Source organism: Ambystoma mexicanum, chromosome 9, assembly GCF_040938575.1.
Source record: "Ambystoma mexicanum isolate Mex_15411 chromosome 9, UKY_AmexF1_1, whole genome shotgun sequence".
Taxonomy (NCBI): Eukaryota; Metazoa; Chordata; class Amphibia; order Caudata; family Ambystomatidae; genus Ambystoma; species Ambystoma mexicanum.
The window spans coordinates 60,334,785-60,349,492 of record NC_090931.1 but is presented as its reverse complement, the minus strand read 5'-3'; the positions used below and the strand labels follow the sequence as shown (position 1 = coordinate 60,349,492).

The window sequence follows — 14,708 nt, the reverse complement described above, 5'->3', positions numbered from 1 at the left end:
GTAATTGCGACCGAGTGTAGCGAAAATGGGTTTGGGAGGGTCAAGGGAGATTATTATCCCTCCCGTAAGAAAATGTTTTGAATAATGTGTTGAAATGGTGCATTACACAGCACACTTTCTGTGAAAATGTGGGTAAAAGGCCAACATTTTGGGAAAAAAGCCAACAATCTGTTTTGTAGGGTGTACGGTAAATCATGAAAAAAGTACAATAGATGCAAGTTACCAAAAGTGCACAGGGCATTTCCCAATGCATTATCATGCCAACCCTGCAATATATGCCAGTATAAAAACATGTTCAGGATGGCTGTGCCCATACATGTACATGCTAGATCCACCAGCATATGCTAGTTTTCCCATATAAGAGCATTCTCATGTTCGCTTTAAGATTTTTTTTATAGTATTACTGGCACTGGGCACAAAACTGGCTCTGCCAATATTTGCCAGTACTCCTATGTAAGAAAATACTCCCGTTGGTTTGGCCATTAAAAGTGACATGTCACAATATGAAAATCTGTCCAAACTGGTGCTAATGTAAGCCAGTTTAGACCCATAAGAACAGTTATCATGCTTGATTCATCATTGACGCTCAGTTAATAAAAATGTCATGCTACAGTAACAATATACACCAGTATAGCACGGTAACACTACTTATCATGCTTGCTTTTTAAAAGATACCGAGTAATAAATGTCATGCCACAGTAAGCAATGGCTAGACAGGCTGCACCAAAATGCCGCTCTAGCCAGGTGATGATACACATGAACTTTTCTCTACCCAAAAATACCAGTAAAACATAGAAAGTCAATAAAGGATGTGGCAAAAATGCTCCAGTGATCCCCAGGGAATTACACACACATGCACACCCTTTCACCCACCGGTCACTCACCCATACACCCCCCTCTCACATTCATTCACACTGCATTCATCACATAGGCACACACCCAACCCCGACCCAGAACATTCAAACAAACACCATCACATTCATACTCATTCACCCACCAGCCTCTAACTCACACCTTCTCTTACATCCACTCATTGCATTCTCTACACAGAGGCACACCCACCCACCCAGCACATTTACAAACACACATCACATTCATACTCATTCATCCACCAGTCACTCATTCACACCTTCTCTTACATCCACTCATTGCATTCTATACACAGGTACACACCCACCCAAACGGAACACTGAAAACACACATCACATTAGTTATCATTTACCCAATATTCACATCTGACACGCACTTCACACATGCAAAATACATATCGTATATTTTTTTTAAGTCTTAGCTTTTTCTTGCAGCTTTGGTTCGTCCTTCCAGGCCACCCTCGGCTTCTCCATGCTGCTCTAAAACTGGTTCCTGTATGTGAGCTGCAAGGAAGCTGAGGGAGAAGGGGTAGGTGCTGAACGTGGCATGCAACATGTGCCACATGTCACGGTCAGCTCCAACCCCTACTGAGCACCTCCCCGTCCCAGCCTTCACCCTGAAGGGTGAGGACTGGGCCGGAGACCCACCAGACCTTGTGTGACGGGCCCCCCGCTACACCAGGAGCTTCAGTTTTCTTTTCTTAAAGAAATTATTTTGTTTGAAAAATGTGGGGGTGCAAGGGAGTCCCCAGGGGTTGCAACGGCAGCCCCCAGAGGTCATAGCTGTGACCCCTGGCAACTGGCGACTGCCAAATGACGTCCCTGGCTATAGTAAGTACGATTTCTTATAGGTTTTCCTTAGATGCTCTTAGCCTGGGCACATGTAGGAAAGGCTTTAACTTATCGTGCAAGAGCTTTAGTAAGAGTGGGCCACCAGAAATATCTTCTCGTCAATTCAATGGTAGTAGCATGGATGACTTTATGTCACGCTATTCTGGTATCATGACACATCTGCATGCCTTCTAGTTGTAGTTCTGGGGGTGGGTACGTACAGCTGTTGAGTGTGGAACAATAGACCAGAATTGGCTTGTAACTCACCAGGTATCATCACCATGTTCTGATGCAGGGCATTCTTTACTCGTTGTAAAAATGTATCCAGAAGGATTTAGGGGAAAGAATTTTGAGTTTACTTAGAGCAGGTTCTTAGGTGGGTGTCACACTCCTGTATTAAGCATCTGCAATTATGTTCTTTGATCCTGGGCTATATAAAAACAACAGATCATAATGTTGAAAGAAATGTGCCCAACAGGCCTGTCGACTGTTTCTGCATTCGTATTCCTGTAAACATTTTAGCTTCCGATGGTCAGTACGGACTAAAATAGGGACTAGAGAACCCATCAATAAGCGTCTCCCTTCTTGACAAGCTAACTTTATGGCTAGGAGCTCCTTCTCCAAAACAGAATAGTGTGTTTCTGCAGGCGACAAGGTCTTGGGAGTAATATGCCACCGGGTGTTCTATGCCATCATCATTCAACTGTTTCAAAAGCGCTCCAAAAGCGTAGGCAGATGCGTCGGTCTCCAGAATAAGGGGTCTTTTGGGATCCGGTTGACAAAGTATTTCAGCAGTGGTGAATAACTGTTTCAGCCACCGAAAAGCATGATCTGCTTATTTAGGCCAAAAGAAGGGAACGTTCTTGTTTAGCAGGGCAGTGATGAGTAAAATGATATGAGAAAAGGATGGGATGAAGTTCCAATAAAAGTTCGCTAATCCCAAATACCGCTATATGTCCTTCACAGATTGCAGAGTTTTCCAGTCCAGGATAGCTTTGACCTTCCTCAGGTCCATAGAGATACCTTTGTCAGATAGTACACATCCTAGATAAGACACTTCCTTGACCCGAATAAACACTTTTCGGGTTTGGCCTTTAGATGGTTATCCTGTAGACATTTTAACACTTCACGGACATGGTGGGGATAATCTACCTTGTTAGGCTAGATTGTATGCAGTCCCCTTTGGAAAACTGCACCAGCCTGTCCTCTTGGCAATAGTAAACCAAACCTTTGGTATAAGCATGTACCGCACAAGTTGGTAGAGTGACTGAGCAGCCAGGCTTATCTCAATAGGGGTCAATGTGATATGTAGGGTTACTACACGGATATTCACAGTGACAAGCATCCAAATGAACACTTGCACTCAAGGTTTGTTGATTAAACAATTATTTATTAATTTAACGGTCAGTTTAACAAGCCTTCTTTAGAAGGAAGCAAATGGATGTAACACAAAAATATACTTCAAAATGACACTCTCCGTTTCAATAAATCATTAGATACCCATTTGGGATGACGGACAGGCCCTTCCTACACCCTGAGTTGACTTAAATAACTACGACACTGTGGACATTAATATATCACTGGTACATTTAGAGCAATACTGAGGTGAGTCTCAAAAGGAAAAGATGAGTGAATTGCGCATCCGAGCAAGAGCTCTGTCAAGTGCTGTTGGCTGTGTTGATGTTAGAACTCTTCTGGAACCCTACTGGATTTACTGGACTTACATAAGACTTGGTACGCTGCTCCTCCTGACTCCACTTGGCTTTATTAAGGACTAACTGCTTAAGAATATACTGCCCCTTAGCTATAGTGTGTTGAGACATAATTGTAGATTTACAAAACCTTATTTTTCTCTTTTTTAGGGGAAATTTTTCCTTGCTCTGCCCCCTTCCCAGCAGGCACTACAAAACACGGCCGCATGCGCATGCAAGCAAGTGCTCCGTCAAATGCTGTTGGCTGTTCGCTGTATAGCTGCAGCCACAGCCAGAGCACTCTGCTCGAAAGTTCTGTGCTTTCATCCCACTAGTCGTAACTGCGTCCGCAAAGTCAGGCGCATTGGGGCATTCATGGTAGTAGATATCGCATTATTCTGCACAATAAATTCAAAAATCTATTTCTTGGTTAATTAGTCCTACACACGGACAAATGCTGTAAGCACTGTTTACGTAGTCCGTTACAAGGCTGTGTTTGTTAAGCAGAGACCACTGTTGGCAGCGTTAGGAGGGGCCAAAGAATACCAGTCCGCTGTCTAGCTTTACAGTATTTGCTAGTTAGCTTCTTGATACCAGCCCCGCTGAACGGTGCACAGCTTATAGAGTATAGCGAGGTCGCGGCTGTAGCAGTGCCTCGCTAACATCATAGCGCGTTGGGACGTCTATGACTCGATGTGATAGTCGAATGCGCTGAACAGACTTTAAATAGGGCCTCCGGTGCCTCTGGTTCCTGATTACGAATTAGAGAGTCTAGCAATTATCATCCACGCTGACGTAGCTCCACAACTTGTGGTGTGACCCTTTCCTTTCCCCTTTGTGATTTGTGTGTGTAAAATAACCTACTATTTACACTAATAATCTGTGGAAAGCATTGCTCCGAGAATCGCAGACTGGCAGATAGTTATACCAAAGCTTAAATACATACCAAAGTTTAAAACAAGGGTTGGGTCTTTTGGCTGGGCCAATAGGAGAATAGAACGTGGATGTGCTAGCTGCTACATAGATCTATTTTATATAACTCTGAAGCAAAAAGCGTATCCACTAGTAACTAGACTAATCTAGACAGTAGGATACGTATCGAGTAAACACAAACAAGTGATTCATTGCTTATAGTTGTCAACAACCAGTGTAGATCCCCATCAGTGTTGTAAAGCCACAATACACAAACTACAATCGTTATCATAATGACTAACTACCATTCCTCTACAGTGTGACAACATAGAGGCAGTTTTACCACCTACACTAATAAAGGTGAGCCCGCAGAAAGTGTTGCGGCGTGGTCAAAGAATTGTCACACCCAAGACCATTTGCAAACCTAGTATAAATGAGAAACCTAAACATATGACCGTGCATATTTCCCCAAAATTCATACGAAACATCAGCAATTAGAACAAATTGACGAAGAGTCTGCTGCTAAAGAGATAGTAGCTGAGCTCAGTGAGGCTTTAGGCTGCGTGAGCTCAACATTTCTTAAAGGTGTAATGTCATCTTCTTCTCTTGTGGACAGTGATCATGTTGAAGTACAGCCTGATCCTGACTCCATGCGTGAGTGCCAAAACCTTCGGGTGCCAATGCTAAGTAGCATTCCTCTACTGAAAGAAACAGTGAAGGCTATAATACATACCAGAGACAATGAAATTCCCCTCTCTATCAATAACCAGTCAACTCATATTGATTTAGAGTGCAATATAAATAAACTAAATAATGCGTCCGATTGCCCTCGGGCCTTGTGCGCTATACAAATTAACAAAATACAAATGCAAATATGATTGATGAAGCTGAAGTAGAATACATGGCGATGTCCTTTTCATCTAGCCACATAGACATTGATACTCATGAATTCTATGCTCCTCCGATGTGTTCAAGCCGAAACAGAAAATCGACCACAAAATCACCAGCTACTGATAGCAAAGTTTGTAACATCGGTAAAGGTTGCAGTTAGCAAATTAGAGTGATAGAAGACCTGAGTGAAAAAAACATTCCTGAGATCCCAGATATAAGTGACAACAGTATGTCATCAAACGAAATGTTTGATGCATTTCACAGTCTGTTGAACCATCTTTTCCTTAAGCCAGATAATATAGAGAAGAAACTAGATCTTCAGTCATTATTACTGCATAAAAGCATCAATCGTGGTCAGAAGTCGGTCTGTGACCATAGTACATCCACAGATTTCTCAGAGATTAGCTGTTCTGATAAAATGTAATCGGCTCAGAATAATGCTAGGCTCAAGTCCTCCTCAAAGTAGAATCCAAATATTGGCAAATACCATGTAAAAAGGAAACATACTATTAATACAAAATGGTGAAAAACTACCCCTATTAGTCATGCATGTATATATGATAACCGAACTACACTTAGAAAGAATGCATGTGTAGTGCCAGAATTGACTACTGCGCACACGACGATAGACCAAGCTACAATACCTGTTCACTTGGAAAAATCTGCAACACAGCTAAATCAAATAGATTGCTGCCCCCCCCCGCCCCACCGGACGGTAATCATTCTGTGAAGGGTTGCTTGCATCAGAATGATGAAGCCTCACAGAATAAGGACATTAGTATAGATCAGGATACCTGCACCACAAGTAAATCTCCAAAGTGGATCACCACATCTCTAAGCCATTGAAACAAAGTAGACTACCAGGCACTTGACAAGAAAGCAATGACTCTGCCCAATGAAATCCACGCTTGATTCGAGAAATGACCGTGCTGGTTATATTAGAGCCCTCCAACTTAAACCTGTATCAATGGAAAGAAATAGGGCTCCGCTTAATAGAACTGCGGTATTATGCATATTTCACTCGGTAGTAACTTTGAGAGTGATAAATACTGAAGACATTAAAATCGTCGATCAAGTAGAACAGGTATCTGAATTCCAGAAAAATATCTGGTTCCAATCTCGTGCAATTCTAGAATATATTCTTTGATTTGACGTGGATCTCTTCCAAATGGGCTAGTCAAGTAAGGTGGTGTGGATCCCTGAATCTAAACCTAGAGCTATTGAACCGTCTATGCTATGGGATAAACAAGTAAGGGTCCGCTTCAGCCTAACATAAATAAAGAATGCACAACTGTAGAAGGTCGACCTGGCGATGGCCAAAAGAATTTGCTACAGAGGGAAGACCGGTCCAGACTTAGGAAGTGTCTCATATACATGAAGGCGAAATGAATGAAAGTCTTGGCTACTGGCAATGGTTGCCAGTCGCCTTCAAACAACACTAAGTCAATACGCTGTGATGTTAGCCTTATTTGCTCATGGAACACACGTGGATACACACACATTTTAGGGGAGGATGGGCTTATATCTGAAATTGGTTTATTTATTTTATTGGCCTTGCAGGAAACATGGCTCACGGAGACAGTGCATTTTGATGGTCGTAGCACAGTGCAACAAGTAGCCTCCAAGGCGCCTAAAGGGAGATCAAGGGGTGAGCTGCTGTTGTCGGTAAAGTCTCCATGGGTAGCAACAGCACTTAAGCAATCTTCAAACTATGTCCAGGTAGTCAAAATCAGTCATTTGAACCATCTCATAGTGTGCATTAATATATATGATCCCTTTGGATTTAATAGTCACAGAAGAAAATGTTAAAACAGTAGCTACCACCTTATCGAAATATTCTCACCAATATCCTTTATGGATGGTCTGTGATTTTAATGCAAAAATAGGCGTTACACAACTTGACCATAATAAAGAATATATAATTACATCAGAACCAATTTGTAATGATACATCAAACCACCAAGGTAGATCTTGGGCTAAACTTATTGACAAATTCGGCTTCATAAGATTAAACAGTGGCTGCCCTAGTGATGCAAAGTTGGCTTTCACACAGTCAGATGGGCGTGCAACGTCCACACTTGGCTATGTATTTACTAACAATAGTGGCATACTTCTCACAGTCAACATGGCGATAGGGCATCACCATGAGAGTGACCACTTTCCTCTATGTGTTCTGTTGGTTCCTATGTTAACAAAGTATCCACCAGCTAGTTATGATAAAAATGGTCAGATACCCTTGAACGAAGCACATAATCGCATTAAGTGGCATGACAAAAATCTCTCTTCTGTAAATCATCAAGTTGTGAAGATCGTTCCAAATTTTATCATGCAATGTGGATTCAGTACTAATGAATCCAATATTGTTGATTCATTCTCTGCCATGATGGATTCTATAGGGTCCAACAATAGCGCAATAAGGTCTTATATATCTGCCCTGGAGCGATCAAACAAGGAGATGGGAAAACGATAATACTGTGATAAAGATATAACAGTAGCTAAGAAACTGCTCTGTAAGTCAATTGCCACAGTGATCAGCTTTGTGACATCTAGTAGTAACTCATGTGCTAAGGCAAAATATATTCGGGCATGTAAAAATGTGTACCATAAATGGTTACATCATAAAAAACTTCAGGGGTTAGAACGGTGGAAAAAAATTGCAACCCTTGCGACACAGCAGAATAACACTACTATCTGGGAAGTACTGCGTGGAGCAAAAAAAAAAGGAGAACCGACTATAAACAGTATCTCTGAAAGCCAATGGATTGATCACATTAAGTCTACCTTAAGTTCCAGTGTGGAATCTGATCAACCATTTCCTCTACAAAATGTGACATGGTGTAGTGAAATAAGTGTACTAGATATTGTAATAATAATTGAAAAGCTCAACAAGTCACGTGCCACGGGACCAGATGGGGTGAGTAATGCATTATTGAAACTTTCACCAGATCTATGGGCACACACACTTTACATATTGTTTAAAAAAAATAGGACGCAGTGGCAAGATCCCAGCAACATGGCATATGAGTCATCTGCTTGCCGTGAACAAAAAAGGGGTGTGGGATAACCCTGCAAATTATTGTACACTAGCAATGTTGGCTATCTCATCTAAGATATTTGCTAGGGTCCTGTTGGCTTAGTTAAATCTATGGATCAAAGCTAAGAATACTCTGCCAATTAATCAGATAGGATTTCGCCCAAAAGCGCAATATACGATGCACAATATTCTCATGCTGACATCGGAATCGAATACTCCTGGAAACAGTGTGAATGCAATGTCTATTGCGCTTTTAAAGACTTCAGTGCAGCATTCGATACCATTCTTAGAAATAAGATCTGGAGAAAACTTAGTGCGTGGGACATCCCTCCGGGACTGTTGAAAATGTTAATGTTGCTTTACACAGATACAACTGTTCGCATTCGCCTAGATGGCAAAGGTAAACTTTCAGCTCCCATAGATACGCATCGGGGGGTCAAGCAGGGTTGCATTGTAGCGGCAACCCTGTTCAACCTGTATTTAGCTGACATGTTTATGCACATTACGAACTTGCCGATTAGCCCAGTAAAAGTTGGAACCGCAAAGATAAATTGGTTCGTATATGATTTGTTACTGTTAGATCTTACTGTTAGATCTTACCGCTAGTGGCCTACAAAATCTGCTAAATGCCTCATCGGAATACGCTAGCATCAATGGCCTGAAAGTGAATATACAAAAAAGTAAAGCCATGGTTTTTAGTAGAAATAAAGCCACCAAACATTATACTTGGGATATTGAAAACATCAAATTGGAACAAGTTAAAGTGTACAAATATTATGATGAATATGAATATGATAGATGAAAAGTTAAAGTGAGACAACCATTGGAAAGCTACTAAAGAAAAATGTATGAAGTCAGCTAATGCATTAAGTTCCTTTATAGGGAAGAATGTCGGCTTCTCCACGCAGGCAATCCCATTATTATATTCTGATAAAATCTTGCCCTTGTTATTATATGGCTGTGAGATTTAGGGGTATAACTACGTCAATGACTTCAAAAAATGTGAAGCTTTTCTGATTAGGAAACTATTTAGAATGCCGAAGAATCTAACAATCGAGTACATCTATTTGGAATTTGAACTGAAAGGTGTTGTGATGAAATGCCTGCGAAAAATGGTTATGTGCTATGTAAACTTGCTGTTAATGGACAATGACACAATCATATTTGCTTATATGCAAGCCTATCTGAAAACTGATCAGTACAATACTATTGGCACTATCGGGAAAATCATCAAACAGTATAAGAAATGGTCAGATGGTTAGGACGAGATACCTAATTGTCTATCTCAAAATAAGTTTAAATCCTCGCTAAAACTGAAAATGCAAGTGTATAGTCAAGAGAGCAACCTGGTTGAATTAGCGACTAAGAGGGTTAGCGGGCGATATTGCCTATATAGGCAAACATGGACCACCTTGCGCCGGTACATAATAGCTTACCGGAATCCATACATTTTCTGAAATTATCTCAATGAGATTTGTGAAACTCTAGAAGTTTTAGGAGCAAGTCTGGAAAGATCGTGAGCAGAAAGATTGTGTCGCCTATGTGGGTGCAGCGTGGAGGAGAAACTAGAACGCTTGCTCGTTTACTGTGAAAGTCTTTTAAGATTCACACCTCTTTTTTAAAATCATAAGATAATACATTGGATGGTAGTGAAATGTCAGCGATATGGCCATATTACATGACAGGAGAGGTTATAGGTTAAAGGTTCGAAATACAAAGGCTTGAATGCAATTTTTTCGAGTCAGAAGGACCGAAAAAAAAAGGGTCGAATGCATTTTTATTTAATGGGGGGTTCCCTCAGCCCCCTGTTTTCTTTAAAAAACATTTTTTTAACTATATTAAATTTTAAAAAACGAAACATAAAAAAAAGCATTTGAAAAAAAAAATGTCGATCCTTTTGACTCAAACTTTTTGTCATTCGATCCTTTGTATTCGATCAAATGACTGAACACCGAAAAGAGACGATGTTAATTTTATGCTAACATTTTATCTGAAAATAATAATTATTTTTAATGGCTGGTCATGAATTGGGTAATTTTATATTTGTGTTTTAGAGAACTGCCTCTAGATCTTAATTCTGTATGAGGCTGTTATTTATGGTCATTGAACTGACGAAACTTGAGTGTAAACAGTATTAAAATGTGATTACCAATTTTGACTTATTTTAAAATGGAAATGCATAATGTGTGTATATATGTATGTAACTTTGTGTTGTATATATAAAGCTGTTCAATGCAAAGTAAATTAGCCCTTTCCTGGGGGAAAGGTAAAGCACACAGTCAGAGGTAAGAAGAGTCTTTCATGGAGCCAGGACAGCCAATGTTAATTGAACAAAAGTCTAGGTGAGCTGAAGCACATCTTCTAGGTAGGTAAAAAGTATTGCACAATGTCTTAGAAGTCTTTGTAAAGAAATGAAATCACTGTAGACCACAAGCTGGGAGGCTTATGAGGGGCAAAGCTGCAAGCAACTCTGCAAAGGCAACAAAGACACGTCTCAACTGAGAACTAGCAAGGCTACACAACAAGAGGTAAGTCCCCTTAGTTTTACAGTACCTTTGGTTAGAAGAAATTGGTTCCAGCTGGCTTTTGTTCCTGTGTAGGCCTGCAGATCCTGTTCCTGCACCTCAGTTGTGGGGACAAGAGGGAGGACGTCTGGGGACTCCTGCACTACAAATCGAAGGTTGGCGGCAGCAATGGGCAAACTTCACATCAGCGGTGCAGTTTCAGCTTCTCATAGCTCTCGCAAACAGCACCACCGCGGTTCTCAGATACCTCTATGGACTTTCCTCGCATCTGGGGTCCAACACCCTGTTGAGGTGGCTTAGGCTTGGTCAGTCCTGCTTCATGGGAGTCCGGAGGATGTTCCTGGAGCTTGGGTCAGACTTTAAAATGATGCACTTGGTTCTGGTGTTCCCCTCACTAGCAATCGGTTCCTGCAGCAGCAATGGAAGTACAGCCAGCTCTGAGAGGATGTCCATACGAGTTCACTTTGGGGTTGATTGGTCCCACCAACCCAAGAGAAGTCGTCCGTTGCAGGGCTTCTCTAGTCAAGGCGAATTTGGAGCTTCAGCAATGCAGCAGGGTTGCAACAGGCAAACCAATGGTCCAGGAGTTGCAGCAAGCATCTCTTCCAAGTTCTTCTTCGAATTCCTTCGTCGAGTGGTCGACTGCCTTCCAAGCCAAAAGCCTCCCCTTTTATGCAGGTTGCTCCCATTCATCCGCAGCCCAGCTGTCGCTCACACAACAGGGTGGCTGTCCTCCAAGGACAGCCAGCCACCAAATCACCTTTAGGTGCATTCCTGTAACCAAGGAGATTAAGCGCAGGGAGTTTCGAGGCACCTCCCTCGCTTCCTGCCCCTGCCAGACACGCTGGAACCAGAGGTGGGCTTCACCCTTGAATCCCGCCAAAGACAAAACAAACAAATGGACCAAACCTAGTTTGGCGCGCAGAGTAAATTGCAAGAAGGATCTTTCCAACAAGAAATGGCGAAAAAAGAAGACCGGGCCATTTTGACAAAATGGGCACCCATGGGTGCTTTAGTGCAGCTGCAGTTGCAGCCCGTGGTAAAAACATAAAATGGTAGAAAAAAGTAAACCACTGCCACCAGCCATCAATGTTAGAAAGGGTAACATAAAAATGTTACATGACAAACTAGACAAGGGGGATACTAAGTAACCCCTGCAGCACCCCATTGTAAGATAGTGTGGGTTGAGTCTAGAAAGTAATTTTCACTTCACTCGTCTTGGAAACAGTAGTTTCACCAAGAGAAGGTATTTGAAGAGACTTCCCCCCTGTGCCACTGCACGGAAGGTGCTGTGTGTCACAATGTAAAGATGTCGTCTATGGAGTTTGTCAGACTCCAAAGTCAAAAGAAACACAGAGTCCAAATCAAAGAAACATACATGAGAGAGTGGGGAAAAGGTCTTGCTCACTCAAGGATAGAGAATAAAAGTCCTAAAGTCCAGCAAAAAGTGTTGGGGGTCTCTAAGGTAGAAGGGAATTAGCACATTTCTGAGAATCCTCCATAACATTCCTCATGCTCAGAGAATATAAGTATATTGTCTAAATAAACTATCACAGTACATAACAAAAGATCAGAGAACAGATGGTCCACAAACCTCTGAAAAACAGCAGGGGCATTAGCAAGCCCAAAAGGCATCACCCGATACTGAAAGTGCTCAAACGGTGTATGGAAGGTGGTCTTCCATTCGTCACCTTCCTTTATTCGAACAAGAAGATAGGCACCCCTCAACTCAAGTTTAGTATAGATCTGTGCTGATTTAACGGCCTCAAGAATGTCCGGGATCAAGGGAAGAGGATAGTTATCCTTTTTTGTGACACTGTCTAAGTCAGTCAATACAAGACCCCAATTCAGCCGGACCCTTCCTTGCCACAAAAAAGAGTGAGGCTCTAGCAGATGACTTAATTGGACTCCGTTATGAGACCATTGGCGATATTGTCTTGCAACTAAGCCCATAAGCCTTCTTTTTCTACAGGGGAAATGATGTACATCAGATTAAATGGAACTTCAGCATCAGGCAGTAAATAAATGGCACAGTCCTCAGGTATGTGCGGAGGTAACTGTTTACGTTTGTCGTTTTCAAAGACATTTTTGGTATTCCCGGTACTCATCATGTGTTTAGCAATGTATTTGTGGTACAGGTGAATTACCCAACAGGAGGATGGCAAATTGTACTTCATTCATAGAGGCAGAAAGGCAATTCGTAATGCAGTATTCTGAGCCTATAAAAAGGGAATGGGCCTTTGAGTTTATGAAGGGATTGTGTTCTTCTAGCCACGACATTCCCAGTATGACAGGATAGTTAGCGGGCTGTATCAGATCAAAAGATTTGGTTTCCTCACGACGATGAATCCTCATGGAAACGGGCGGGGTGTTCGCTGCAATGGGCCCTCCTTCCAGCATACGTCCATCATCTCCCGGGACAGGTAAAGCAAACTCTTTTTGTTGGAAAGGAATAGAAGGTTTCTGTAGAGGGGTGAAATGAAAGTCTGATGCTGCATGTAAGGGAAGTGAACTTCTTTACTAAGTTCCAGTGAAAAGGTATTTACATCAGGTAAGTCAAAGGGTAAGAAAGTAGGAAGGTACACATGAGACATCCACCGGCCTCCACTCTCACAGGCAGCTTCACTCCAACTGACACCACAAAATTCCAAAGGCATTCTCTCAAGCAAGTGTTAATCTTTAAGGAGGTTCAGTCAGTAAGCAACCCAATCGGCTAGCCTGTGATGTGTTGTTTAATTGATTGCAGTTGTCAAGCAAGCATTCATGCAGGACCAAGGCAGGGAACACAAGACAACATCTCCCTCCTCAACAGAAACCAAGGTCAAGGTACGGAAAGACGCACAAGGGAAATACACGGGTAATGTAACCAGAGTATAAAACCAATAACACTCTGGCCACCTCAACTCCAAGCTCCAACCCAAATCCTACTCACTCCATTCCGAAGAACAAGGAAACCCGCTCCCACTTACCTCGTCCCTTCAATGACCTACAATGAAGCCAAGCAACCATACGAAACACTCAAAGTCTGGAGACCTAACAGGCACTCAAACACAGGAACCAGCCCTAACTCTCAACCCACCACCATTCCACACAATCCCAAAACAGCACCCTCATTCATCCTGCTGCAAACAACTAAGGTGCACTGAAACACAGCACACCCTCCATCTTCTACTATTCTAATTCAGAAGAAATGACCAAGGTTAAAAAAACAGAGCACAGGCGAAGCATTGTGCCATGCACAGCAGGTGGAAGAGGACTACCCCCTAAAATGCTGGCGTCCAAGTCCACCTTTTGGCCAAGTGGAAGAAAAACGTTAATACAAGATACACTGCTATTAATGAATGGATCACCCCAAAATGAATGCAAACATAAAATAATTACATGCTCAATACCGTGCAATTAAACTTAACAGAGGCTATGTCAAACATACTCGCAATAGCCAACGTCATACCCAATCCAAATACAGTCATACCCACTTAAAGCCAACATCCACCCAAAATGGAACTGCATCATCTTGTATGCACGCAGGACCTTAGTAACTACAGGCCTCACATGACAATTGGATACCACGGACAGCATAGCGTCTCAATGCAAATCATAACCCGCAGTACTGGTCTCCATGCTGCTTCTTAATCAGTGCCCACAACGCATGGCAGTGAGGCACAATATCACAGTACCTTGTCCAGATGATGCTCATATCCCACGAGGTGTCTCTCGATTTTAAAACCACTCATGTTGCTAGCACGTAACCTGCCGCTCATCACAGCAGGCCATGTGCCACACTCCAGTGCTGCAACGCAGACTATCCGAATGCAAGGCACAGGCACATCCTCATTATGGATGAAAACAAGGCCAGCAACGTTATCATGCGGACATGACGCATGCCGATCCTTTCCTCTAACATTTCCAAAGACCTCTCGCTGGGTAGACAAACACTGCTGCTTCTCCGAACTGC

The 14,708-nt window shown here is 42.2% G+C and overlaps 1 protein-coding gene across 3 annotated transcripts in view; it reads right to left on the bottom strand.

Annotated features, from left to right (window-relative positions):
• Window positions 1-14,708, bottom strand: part of PRDM10 (PR/SET domain 10) — an 825,235-nt gene that overhangs the window by 95,505 nt on the left and 715,022 nt on the right. The gene's annotated exons all lie outside the window — the stretch shown is intronic.